The sequence below is a fragment of the Xenopus tropicalis genome, chromosome 1 (assembly GCF_000004195.4).
Source record: "Xenopus tropicalis strain Nigerian chromosome 1, UCB_Xtro_10.0, whole genome shotgun sequence".
Classification (NCBI taxonomy): Eukaryota; Metazoa; Chordata; class Amphibia; order Anura; family Pipidae; genus Xenopus; species Xenopus tropicalis.
In genome coordinates this window covers 148,789,820-148,802,089 of record NC_030677.2, presented here as the reverse complement: position 1 = coordinate 148,802,089, position 12,270 = coordinate 148,789,820, and the positions used below count along the sequence as shown (strand labels likewise).

Below are 12,270 nucleotides of genomic sequence, written 5' to 3'. Positions count from 1 at the left end.
TGAATGGGGGGAGGAAACCGCTGGGAAACATTTAAGATTTCTTAGTTTGATATTTGATAAATCCCACCAGAAGTTCTCTTTGCTTTCTATTGGGCCCTCCCATTTTTTTCCAACAGTACAAAACAATACTGGTAGGTTAACTGGCTTATGATGCAATGTTTGTACTGTATATCTGTGCTAGAGAAATCAGACTGTAAACTTTACTGCGGAGGAAGTAATGTAAATAATTAAATATGATATGTAACGCAATATGTGTTGATATAAGTACAGGATAATAATAAAAAGCACAATATCCAGTGAATTATGTGCTTTGTTACTTTAAGACATTTTGGAATAAAAATATAGGCTTTAGCTCTCAGGTGTTGAAAATATGCTTTTCACTGAATCTTTGGCAATAAATTATTATATTTCAAAAATATTCCTTAGAGGAGATTGGCCTTATTTATTTACTGCTTGGATACAAGCAGTGAAGGATAAAGCAAAATAAAGAATAACACGAAGGGAAATGGGGTGATAATGGAAATAAGAAAAATTTTAATCTGATATTACAGAGAGCATCCTGCTATTTAGAGGTGTTTGTTTACATTTTGCAAAGGACACAAATTCATTATATAAGCCCACTCCCAAAAAATTAGAACAGTGTTAAATTTAAATAAATAAATAAATAATGGGATGATTTGCATATAACTTAACCCTTACATTCAATTGCAAATAGTACAAAGACAACATATCGAATGTTGAAAGTAAGAAATGTAATTGTTTTATGAAAAATATATGCTTATTTTGAATTTGATGCCAGCAACACATTTAATTGCCTGATATAGGATTTCAGCTGTTCAACAGTCAGGGTTTCCTTTGTCTTATTTTTTATTTCATAATGCGCCAAATGTTTTCAGTGGGTAACAGGTCTGGACTGCAGGCAGCCCTGCAGTTTTTAATATGTGCAGAATATAGTGAGGCATTGTCTTGCTGAAATAAGCAAGGCCTTTTCTGAAAATGTTTCATCTAGATGGCAGCATATGTTGCTCCAAAATCTGTATATATCCTTCAGCATTAATGCAAGCTACCCATGTTCACTATTGTACCATTACTAATGCACCATCACATATGTCCTTCTCCTCTTTAGACCAGAGGACGTAGCGTCCATGATTTCCATAAAGAATGAAAATTTTTGATTGGTCAGACCACTGGACAGTTTTTCACTTCACCTCACACTGTTTTAAATGAGCTTAGGCTCAGAGAAGGCGGTGGTGTTTCTGGATCAAGTTTCTTTGTACATGATATGTATGCAGCGCCTAAGCAAAAGGACAAAGGAGGTCAAGTATAAGTTAAGAATAAAATTATAAGACAAATTGCCACCGCAAAGAAAGGTGTTGACTTATTTTACCCAAAACAAAAGGCCAAAACAAAACGGCTATTACTAATCTGGCAAGTGTGTTGGTTTGATGAGGTTGGGTTGCCACCTTTTTTGTTGCCCCTTACTAGCCGACATTGTGGGAGCAGAGGGTGGGACCAAAAATGGGCAGGACTATGGTGCGAAGGGGTGGAGCTGCTAAGCTGTCAGGAAAACCAGAGGGAACTGCAAGGTGGAAGAGGTAATGGGCAGGATGAAGGGGAAGTGGGGGGCAGAATTGGGGTCTACCAGAGGCAGAACATTAGGAATTACAAATTTAACAGCAAGCACAATGCTGGTAAATTTGTAATACTGACCCCATCTGGTATTTTAATGGTTAGGACAGTGAAATATCAGCTGGGTGGCAACCCTAATGACAGCCAGGCCTGGACTGGGATTGAAAATAGGCCCCAGCATTTCTAGTACACAGAGGCTCAAACAGCCCCACCAGCCCACTAAATAGTGACTGTCTATGGCATCTTACAGCAATTATAAGACAATTTGCCACCCCAAAGAAATTAGCCTAATAGATTATTATTGATTTATTTTACCCATTATATTGTCCTAGGGGCCCATTCATTAACCCACAAATTTTTTTTGAGAAAATTTTTTTATTTTTTTCTAATTTATAAAACTTTTCACAATGTCCACGATAATTTTGTTAAAATTCCACAGCTTTTCTGTGGTTTCCACGAAAAAGTCTTATTTTTCGCAATGACAAAGCCAGAAAGGTTTTCTCGTCGTTTACGAACATTTGGATCCGAAAACTTCACGACTTTCGGAATGCAACATTATTTTCGTATTTATCGTGACATTTTCGAACATCATAAATTATCGTGGTTACTCCGAATTTTTTCCAGTCGTGATTTTAACCAGTGTCAGACTGGCCAACCAGGATACCAGGAAAACTCCCGGTGGGCCCTCCTGCACCTGATCATTTGGCCTGTTTCATGGTCATTCCCTATTACGGAATAGGAAGAAAGAGGAGAAATAGAATAGATGCTAGCATGTAAATAAGAGACTAGGAGAATAAAGAGGTTGGGTGAGGAAAGGAGGAAAATTAGTTTAGAGAGTAGGCCTATGGTCTAAGGTTTTCTGGTGGGCCCCTGGGGTCCCAGTCTAACACGGATTTTAACCACCCAAAAAATGTGGTTTAATGAATGGGCCTCCTAAATTTGCTTTTTTTTTGTTTCTAAATTGTAAACATTCTGGCCCTAGGTTTTACATATTGTGTTGGCTGTTATTTCTGGTAACCATCAATTTACAAGAACTATAAAGAGCAGAGATACCAGTAAAAAAAAAGTTTGGGTGTTTTTTTCCTGGCATAAGACCTTATATGCAGAAAAAACAATAAACTACTTGGGCAGACATTGGCGGTAGCAGGCAAGCTTACAACCACCACGTCTCTTTTTCTCCCTGCCAAAAGTAACACACGCCAGGACAGAAAATAAAATAGCTCTTAGAACATCTAGCACATGTTACTAGCAGCTTGGGCTTGTGTCACACAAACTCCCCACTGACTCGTCACACCCCCAAGGCGGCTACGTGCTGCGTCACTGCGCTTATATACGTGTGATGTGACGTCACCGACTCATTAGCTGTCCGGCAGCAGCAGCCAGGGAACTGAGGAGCTGGATATTAACGGCGCTGCGGGACTTTTAAACAGCGATTCGTGGCTGCGGGCTGTCTTACGGAAATCGTGACTGTCCCTGGAGAAGCGGGACTGTCGGGCGGTATGCATTCCTATTTCTTGCCACTAGTTTAGCTTGAGATTTGCCACGAAGCTAGATCTCAGTACATCTACAGTGAATCTGATTAAACTGCAGCTGCAAATGTCATTTCGGTACTTACATGATAATGCTGGCCTCTTAGTCGTTTTCTTGCGTGTGACTGGCATTGATTGGGCAATGATGCTGCTGTTGCACACAAACTGTCCTTTAGCTTTCTCTTCCACACTTGTGGCAGATATACCCCGATGGCTGCCTGTGAGAGTTAACCCAAAGGCATGGCTGTAGACATATCATTGCTAATGGCAATAGAGCAAAATGGCCAAAAACTTGACGAAGTAGCAATATCTTGCCTTTTTATAAGAAGAACTTTTTAACCTGTGGGTCTCCATGTACCTTACATAGACCATAACCAGTGGCTCTTCCTAGATCAATACTATACGTAGGTTTTAGAATGAGATTGCTAATTAAATAAAATGGGAACTATGCTGCAAATGAAACGTTACACAAGGTTCATCTTATGGGAATCAGGAACTTTCTAAATCTAATCTATTCTGATTTGTTTCTAAAATAATCAAGTTGCTCTTCACTCTTTCCCTCTTGGCATCTGTCTCTCTTCTTTCTCTCCTCATGCAGGAGTCGGAGTCCAATTTTGATTGACAGGTCCTGTACATCTTCTGGTAGGCTCGCTTTGCCCCTAGAACATGTATTAGAGCTCACACTTGCAAGATAACTCTGACACCATTATTTTTAACAACGGTACAGGTATGGGACCCGTTATCCAGAATGCTCGGGACCTGGGGTATTCCGTAATTGGGATCCACTACTGTAAGTCTGCTTATAAAATTATTTAAACAGTAATTAAACCCAATAGGATTGTTTTGGCTCCAATAAGGATTAATTATATCTTAGTTGGAATCAAGCACAAGGTACTGTTTTAATATTAGAGAGGAAAAGGAAAACATTTTTAGAAATGTGAAATATTAAAATGGAGACTATGGCAGATGGGCTTTCTGTAATGCGGAACTTTCTGGATGATGGGTTTCCGGATAAGGGGTCCGATACCTGTACTGATTTTTTTATAGATTATATTTAGAAAGTTTCTTGAAGAATATGTTACATTTTAATTATCACAATTGTGTCCTTTTCTTAATCAAATCTTGGGACACAAAGCTGACTTGTATTTAAGTGGGTAACAAAACAACACATTTTTGTTATATCTATTTTAATTTGTATACAGTAAGTCCTACTGCATGCTGGGCCCTTAGGGCTCTGGCACACGAGGGAGACTAGTCACCCGCGACAAATCTCCCTTGTTGCGGGCGACTAATCTCCCCGATATGACATCCCACCGGCGTAAATGTAAATTGCTGGTGGGATGGCATACACGGTGCCGCAATTTGCCTCTCGAGGCAACTTCAGCGATCGCGTCACCGCGTATGCCATCCCACCGGCAATTTACATTTTCGCCGGTGGGATGTCATATTGGGGAGATTGCCAAGGGAGATTTGTCGCGGGCGATTAATCTCCCTCGTGTGCCAGAGCCCTAATAGAAATGCCTGTTGGAAGCACTGATGCTTTTCTGGAAGTTAGAGTCTAAAATCCAGTGCAAGAGTGATTTTTAGCTACATTTGCCTAAAAAGCTGCATTCTTGTGTCAGTTACAGTATCCATGATTGGCTGCTTCTGTAGATGCCCTGTGTGCACTTCACTGCATGGCATCACTTATTATTTGGTCATGTATGTATGTATGTATCCTTTCCATTTTAGCAAACAGTAGCACCGTCTTGTTGTCCAAGGTTAGTGGATGTTGGCTTCCTTTACCTTTAAAACACCTACATACAAGCATGTACATTATGACATTTTTGGAAATAGTCTTTGCTGTAGCTGATATTTGCTATTTTGTCTTACAAAGGAAAAAAGGAAGATACAAATACAGATATGTTATATTTCTAAATTGAAAAGTTGCTTAGAAGTATATTTTCCTACATAACACTTTGTCCATTTAATGGATTTCTTGTTTTAACTGTTTCTTAATAGCTTTAAAAACAAGGAGCTTCACAGGACTGAAAGATCATTTAGAGTTGGGAGCTTAGGTACTATGGGTGCAAGTCAGGGCTGTGGAGTCGGAGGCAATTTTGGGTACCTGGAGTCGGAGTCGGCAAAAAATGAACCGACTCTGACTCCTGGAGAGTCGTGGAGTCGGAAGTATCAGAAACTGAGGAGTCGGAGTCGAAGAATTTATCTACCGACTCCACAGCCCTGGTGCAAGTTGCAAAGTGCAAATAACTGGCACGAAGCATCTTTCTTTTTCTTTTTTTTTCTTCTTTGGACTTTGCATACAGATAATGTGCCTGTCTTTGCATGCAGTTCTGCATACTGAAATGAAGGAGTGACGGGATGCAAAGTCAAAAAACCTGCTTAGGATTGATTTTCAATTTGGCACAGGTCTTCTTAGTTTGCATTTACAATGGCGAAGGGTGTAAATGCTGACTTTATGGGCTCTAAGGGGTGTGGTTTTAGCTCTCCAGCAGTTGGGACCCTGCCCATAATGAATAAGTCCAGTTATCTGGAAAACTCAGGCTTCAGGCATCCCGGATAATACATTCCATGGCTGTATGTGGATTTAGGTTGAACTGTTGTTACGACATTCCCACAAAGATTAAAATTGTGTTTCAGGGCAAAGTGGTATGTTTGTGTTTGGATTAGGATTCTCTGCATGGAGTGTAAAATCTGGTTTACAAACCAGCTTTAATGGTTATTTTTACTATCCAAATAGTTTAACCTGATGCTGGTTGCAGCTTGGCAGGATTTGGCACTACAGTCACATCAGTCAGGCTTGCATGATACTACACACAAAATAGCCTTTGTGATATGCAATAGAGACTAAGCCAGAAACAAAACAAATATTATAGATGATTATATATGGTTAATTCCACAGGAAATGTGAAATTCTAAATTATACTTTTAGGAGCCATAATATCCTGTCTCCTGGGGATGGGTAGCTACTACACCCATCCCCAATATCTTAAAGTTTTTTAAATGTTATTTCTGCCCAGGGAAGTGTATTTATTTCAAACACCTTTTTCTCTTTTTTTTTTCTCTCAGCAACAGCAGTTCCATCATAATTTTAGCACCATGCATTCTTGCAAAATGACCATACGATAGCACCATGCTCAAAGTCACGATATAGGTGGAACATTGCATAAGAACACTATCCAGTTCATTTATAGGGGCAGCTCCATTATAAAATATGATCAGCTTATTCCAAGGGTCAAGGTGAAGAGACAGAGATGGTTATCTCTTCAAGGGCAGCAAATAGCCGCCTGCAGATGTTGTAATAATAGAGTTCTTTATACTCTGTATACTGCTGAAATACTTAGACTATGTGTCTGCTACATTTGGAATGGTATAAATTCGAAGTAACCACGATACTTTCTGTAGTTTTAAAATGTCTCGACAATGCTTTTATCTTTCATACGAAAGTATCGCAGTTGCATTCCGAAAGTCACAAAATTTTCGGGCCGAAAAGTTTGTAAATGCCACAAAAACAGTTCTGGCTTTAAAAGCCTTCCATAGGACTCAATGGCACTCGACAGATCAAACCTGGCGAAAAAGATAGTCCCAATGAATGTGTAACCAAAGCGTTAACGAATTCCGAAATGTTTGTATTCTTTGCGCAAAATGTTTTCGCGGAAACTTACTGAAAACCACGAAAAACTAGTGGAATTTTAACGAAATACATACATTCTGAAATATTCTAAAATGTATCTGAAAATTGTTTACTAAATGGGCCCCTTTGTGTCTATCAAAGTGACAAAGTCTTAAAGGCAAATTTGGAATAGGAAGACTTGGCTGTACAGTTACAGCCACCATGAAGACAACATCAGTGGGATAGGATGTAAAAGGTATGGTACCCCACAGAGGCAGTGCCCTCTCCCTCCTGCATCAATGAAGTGGAGGAAAGCAAAAGGCTCTTGCATTTAGCAGCTTCCCTCCTGTTCTTAGCTCAGTCAGCACCCAGCACTACTATTCATAGCATTTCTAACCTGATCAGTATATTATTAGTCTGTTAAGCTATTCCAAACATCTCTTAAAAAAACAAAGTAATTAGACAGAGATATAGACATGGGTATAACTAATCCATATTATCTAACCCTAATTGGCCATAAGGCTGTACCACCTTATTACTAGTTTGGGAGTGGATAAGTTTTCAGTACCCAAAGACCCAGAGTTGGCTTTTTTTTTTTTTTCAAATCCTCTTATTATAATAAGGTATGGGCCCTTCAGCGAGCCCTACAAGCTGTTATTTGCATTACCTTAGAAACGTTCGCTTTGTGAGACTTGGTTTTTTGTAAAGGAGATAAAGTACAGAAAGCATATATTTTGTTTCTAATTTAGTAGTATTTAAATAATGGTCTGTTTCTTAAGTGCTTACAAAATATGCTGTTTGTATTTGGTAGATTAAGGCTAATGCCACATCACGCGTATGGCATATATATAAAATACACGCCATGCGCACCTACATACGCCTGGTGTGGCATTAGCCTAATTGTTCCTCTTCTGGTCATTAACTGGCGCTTGTTAAATATTCTGCTGAAATGCCAAATTTCTCATGATCTGACCAATCAAGTGCGTGAACCAAAGACAAGCAGGAATGCTTTTCTGCCTTGCTAGGAGTGGAGAAACAGGTTTTCAGTCTAGATCAGAGGTCCCCAACATTTTATACCCCTGAGCTACATACAGATGGAAAAAGTTTTGGAGAGCAACACAAGCATGAAAAAAGTTTCTGGATGTGCCAATGAAAGCTATGATTGGCTACTTGGTAGCCCCTGTGTTGACTGGAAGCCTACTGAAGGCTCTGTTTGGCAATTACACTGGGTTTTTATGCAACCAAAATTTGCCTCCTAACTAGAAATTCAAAAATAAGCACCTGCTTTGAGGCCATTGGGAAAAACATCCAAAGGGTTGGCAAGCAACATGTTGCTCACAATCCATTGATTGGGAATCACTGGTCTAGATACTGAAGAGGCATCTTAATCTCCAGGTTTGAATTTCAGCAGCTTTTTGGTTGCTAGGGACCAATTTCACCTATTAACCAGGCAGCAGTTTGAAAGAGAGACAGGAATATAAATAGAGGAGGACCTATTTAGAAGGATAATACAAAACAATAGTTTTTTTTGGCTGCTGCGGTCATTTGGAAGCTGGAAGGAGTCAGAAGAAGGTATATAAATCAAAAACTATAAAAAATCAAGACCAAAAGTTGATAAGAATAGGCCATTCTATAACATTCTAAAAGGTGAAGGTGAACTACCCCTTTATGACATGCAGCCTTTTTAGTTTATTTCCACTATATTGCTCTAATGTGAAGAGAAAAAAAATGTATAGTTAGTTTTTACTCATGTATAGAGAATTATTTCTAACTGACAGAAGCCACAGTTCGGTCAAAATCAAAATTTTGATTTGCCTCACCCAAAATTTCATGAAGCAAAGTAAAATTCACAAAATGCGGGTGTCGCAGCTACCACGTGACAGCTTTTAGGGCAGTGGTACCCCGCAATGCCATCCCACCGGCTAGAATTTAAATCGCCAGTGGGATGGCATACACAGCACTGCGATGCCCCGCAGTTGTTTTGAGAGGAAACTTTAGGCGACTGTGGGAAATCGCAGCGCTGCGTATGCCATCCTACTGGCGATTTACATTCTATCCGGTGGGATAGCATTGCAGGGTGCTGCCTTTTCAGGTGTGCCAATTTTTTACAAGTGGGATTTGTTCTCAGTAAAGTCAATGAGTGTTTTTTTTTCTCTGCAAATTTTTGTTTGTGAAAAAATTAGCCGAATTTTGCTTTGAATCCATGCCTGGTGAAAAAAATTGCTTATCGCTCTTTCTCATGTCATCATGCTTCTCTGCATTTTTTGGCTGAAAATGCAACCTGATGGTAATCTCTCTGATAGTGTGAAGATAATGTTCATAGCAGAAGTCGTGGCAAAGACACATAAGCTATTACGTGTTTTATTTGTCCTGTACCGACCTAAAAGTACATTTTTAAGTTGAACAACCCCTATAAGTTGCTTATGTAGCAAACTAAGCATTGTTCTGTTTTGTAACATTACCCATGGGTTACCTTACAAATCATTCCAGAAACTATATTGAAACCTACATATTACACAACTTCCTCTGGTTAATTCTGTGGCTAAAAACAAACACCAGAAGAAATACAAGGCGTTGCAAAAAGACACTAGCTACATGAACTGCAGGAAAGAATGAAACTAATTAACATTTTGTGTTTGGTACTTTTTTCATAGTTTGTATCCAGTCGTTCTTAGTGGAAAGATAACCTGTGCACCCTGCCCCCAAGTGTAAGCACTTTCTTGCCTTTTTGGGCTTTGAAGCACTCATGTATGCACTCTTCTGAATATTTTCTAACTAACATGTGCTATGAAAGGTGATCAGGGGAACGTTTCCACTGGCTGAAGTGTTGTGATTGACTAGCACCCCATGTGACATTAAAATACAGGTGGATATCACTGATTTTTTGTGGTTTATTTTAAGAGAATACTCATTTTTTTAGTCTCCTTGCTAAATTAGATAATGACCTTCCCAGTTATCAATATATATATATATATATATATATATATATATATATATATATATATATATATATATATATATATATATATATATATATATATATATATATATATATATAGGTATCGGACCCCTTATCCGGAAACCCGTTATCCAGAAAGCCGAATTACGGAAAGCCCGTCTCCCATAGACTCCATTTTAATCAAATAATTCAGAATTTTAAAACTGATTTCCTTTTTCTCTGTAGTAATAAAACAGTACCTTGTAATTGATCCCAAATAAGATATAAATAATCCTTATTGGATGCAAAACAATCTTATTGGGGTTAAATAATGTTTTATTGATTTTTTAGCAGACTTAAGGTATGGAGATCCAAATTACGGAAAGACCCCTTATCCGGAATACCCTTGGTCCCGAGCATTCTGGATAATGGGTTCCATACCTGTATATGTAATATATATATATATATATATATATATATATATATATATATATATATATATATATACATACACACACACAAAGGATGGCACACCGCTACAGAACATACCTCGGGTGCTCGGTAAAGGGTTCCAATAGTATAAAAAAGACCAGCAACTCCGGGATTTCTTGTGAAAAATCAAAACATGTATTCAAAGTAGCATAAACAGCCGACGTAACGTTTCGGTCCCCATTGGGACCTTTCTCAGAAACATTACATCGGCTGTTTATGCTACTTTGAATACATGTTTTGATTTTTCACAAGAAATCCCGGAGTTATATATATATATATATATATATATATATATATATATATATATATATATATATATATATATATATATATATATATATATATATATATATATATATATATATATATATATATATATATATATATATATATATATATATACACAGTGGAGGAAATAATTATTTGACCCCTCACTGATTTTGTAAGTTTGTCCAATGACAAAGAAATGAATAGTCTCAGAACAGTATCATTTCAATGGTAGGTTTATTTTAACAGTGGCAGATAGCACATCAAAAGGAAAATCGAAAAAATAACTTTAAATAAAAGATAGCAACTGATTTGCATTTCATTGAGTGAAATAAGTTTTTGAACCCCTACCAACCATTAAGAGTTCTGGCTCCCACAGAGTGGTTAGACACTTCTACTCAATTAGTCAACCTCATTAAGGACACCTGTCTTAACTAGTCACCTGTATAAAAGACACCTGTCCACAGAATCAATCAATCAAGCAGACTCCAAACTCTCCAACATGGGAAAGACCAAAGAGCTGTCCAAGGATGTCAGAGACAAAATTGTAGACCTGCACAAGGCTGGAATGGGCTACAAAACCATTAGCAAGAAGCTGGGAGAGAAGGTGACAACTGTTGGTGCGATTGTTCGAAAATGGAAGGAGCACAAAATGACCATCAATCGACCTCGCTCTGGGGCTCCACGAAAGATCCCACCTCGTGGGGTGTCAATGATTCTGAGAAAGGTGAAAAAGCATCCTAGAACTACATGGGAGGAGTTAGTTAATGACCTCAAATTAGCAGGGACCACAGTCACCAAGAAAACCATTGGAAACACATTACACCGCAATGGATTAAAATCCTGCAGGGCTCGCAAGGTCCCCCTGCTCAAGAAGGCACATGTTCAGGCCCGTCTGAAGTTTGCCAATGAACACCTGAATGATTCTGTGAGTGACTGGGAGAAGGTGCTGTGGTCTGATGAGACCAAAATAGAGCTCTTTGGCATTAACTCAACTCGCTGTGTTTGGAGGAAGAAAAATGCTGCCTATGACCCCCAAAACACCGTCCCCACCGTCAAGCATGGGGGTGGAAACATTTTGCTTTGGGGGTGTTTTTCTGCTAAGGGCACAGGACAACTTATTCGCATTAACGGGAAAATGGACGGAGCTATGTATCGTGAAATCCTGAACGACAACCTCCTTCCCTCTGCCAGGAAACTGAAAATGGGTCGTGGATGGGTGTTCCAGCACGACAATGACACAAAACATACAGCAAAGGCAACAAAGGAGTGGCTCAAGAAGAAGCACATTAAGGTCATGGAGTGGCCTAGTCAGTCTCCGGACCTTAATCCAATAGAAACCTATGGAGGGAGCTCAAGCTCAGAGTTGCACAGAGACAGCCTCAAAACCTTAGGGATTTAGAGATGATCTGCAAAGAGGAGTGGACCAACATTCCTCCTAAAATGTGCGCAAACTTGGTCATCAATTACAAGAAACGTTTGACCTCTGTGCTTGCAAACAAGGGTTTTTCCACTAAGTATTAAGTCTTTTTTTGTTAGGGTTCAAAAACTTATTTCACTCAATGAAATGCAAATCAGTTGCTATCTTTTATTTAAAGTTATTTTTTCGATTTTCCTTTTGATGTGCTATCTGCCACTGTTAAAATAAACCTACCATTGAAATGATACTGTTCTGAGACTTTTCATTTCTTTGTCATTGGACAAACTTACAAAATCAGTGAGGGGTCAAATAATTATTTCCTCCACTGTATGTTAATGAGCATTTTACAGTACAGATGGACATACATGTCGATTTTAAACAT

The 12,270-nt window shown here is 38.6% G+C and overlaps 1 protein-coding gene across 3 annotated transcripts in view; it reads left to right on the top strand.

Moving 5' to 3' along the window:
- Positions 1–2,961: 2,961 nt before the first annotated feature.
- tpst2 (tyrosylprotein sulfotransferase 2) overlaps positions 2,962–12,270 on the top strand; it is a 28,539-nt gene continuing 19,230 nt past the window's right edge. Inside the window, exons 1-2 of one of the 3 annotated variants that reach the window (XM_012963203.3) lie at positions 2,962–3,126; positions 3,886–3,948. The gene's annotated coding sequence lies outside the window, so the exon portion shown is untranslated. 3 annotated transcript variants of the gene reach the window in all.